Source organism: Orycteropus afer, unplaced genomic scaffold (assembly GCF_000298275.1).
Source record: "Orycteropus afer afer isolate SDZICR_OR568_19922 unplaced genomic scaffold, OryAfe1.0 scaffold00433, whole genome shotgun sequence".
NCBI lineage: Eukaryota > Metazoa > Chordata > Mammalia > Tubulidentata > Orycteropodidae > Orycteropus > Orycteropus afer.
Genome location: NW_006922020.1, coordinates 2,555,311 through 2,556,772, shown reverse-complemented (window position 1 = coordinate 2,556,772; position 1,462 = coordinate 2,555,311).

Sequence of the window (1,462 nt, the reverse complement as noted above, 5' to 3'; positions counted from 1 at the left end):
GTGGGATCACCTTTCTTTGGAATGGGTACAAATATGGATCTCTTCCAGTCAGTTGGCCAGGTAGCTGTCTTCCAAATCTCTTGGCATAACCAAGTGAGTGTCTCCAGTGGGGCATCCATTTGTTAAATGAAACGTCTCAAAGGGCATTCTGTCAGTTCCTGGAGACTTGTTCTTCGCCAATCCTTCAGTGAAGCTTTGACTTCTAATACCATTGGTTCTTTATCATATGTAACCTCCTGAGATGGATGAAGATCAACCAGTTCTTTTTGGTACAGTGACTGTGTATTTCTTAAATCTTCTTTTGATGCTTCCTGAATCATTCAATATTTTGCCCATAAAATCTTTCAATTTTGCAACTTGAGGTTTAATTTTTTTCCTCAGTTCTTTCAGCTTGAGAAATGCTGAGCTTGTTCTTCCTTTTTGGTTTTCTAACTCCAGGTCTTTGCATATTTCATTATAGTAATTGGCTTTGTCTGCTCAAGCTGCTCTTTGAAATCTTCTGTTCCCCTCTTTTATCTTGTCATTTCTTTCATTTGCTTTAGTTACTCTCCACTTAAGGGTAAGTTTAGGAGTCTCTTCTGATATCCATTTTGGTCTTTTTTTTCCTTTCTTGTCTTTTTAATAACAACCTCTTGGTTTCTTCATGGATGATGTTCTTGATGTCATCACATAGTTCCTCTGGTTTTTGGTTCTAAATAAGCCACGATAATTTCATCTCCATTGGACAGTGATTTTCCAGGGTTTACTATATGACCCAGTTTTAATCAATGAGATGTGAGTAGGAGTCTCCAGAGTGGGGTCTCTGGGAAAGACTTGCATTTCTAATGAAAATGGATAAGTTGATTGGAATAATTCTATGCCCCTTTACCCTCAACCTTCCTGCCTGATACCCAGACATGATTCCTGGAGCTGTGGTAGCCATTTTGGGACTATAAAGTAACAACCACTAAGACAAAAAGCCACACATTCTAAGGATGGCACAGAAGAAAAGCAGAATGTATCAGATTATCTGATAGCATCATAAGCATCCAGCAAAAGCAATTGTTTCTTGAATTCTTTACAGGTGAGAAATATAAACCTGTATTCATTTAAGCTACTAGTCAGGTTCTCCATTACTTGCAGCCAAACACAGCTGTAATAGATCCAGATATAACCCTATTCTGTAGTTGACTAGTTAGGTGAAATGGGGCAAGTCATATAACTTGTGATACCACATTTTCTTTATCTATTGAAATGAAGTGAAGAGTGTCTACCTCATAACCATGAGGGGTGCACTCTGTCTTATTCACTGCAAGACCAATACAATACTAACAATTGTTAAATTTTTCAAGAGCTTACCATGCCCCAGGAATTAATGAAAACACTTTATGGATTATTACCTTTATTCTTATTGCAACCTTGTGAGAATTTTGGGAGCTCTGGTAGCATAGTGGCTAAGACACTTGCCTGCTAACCAGACGGC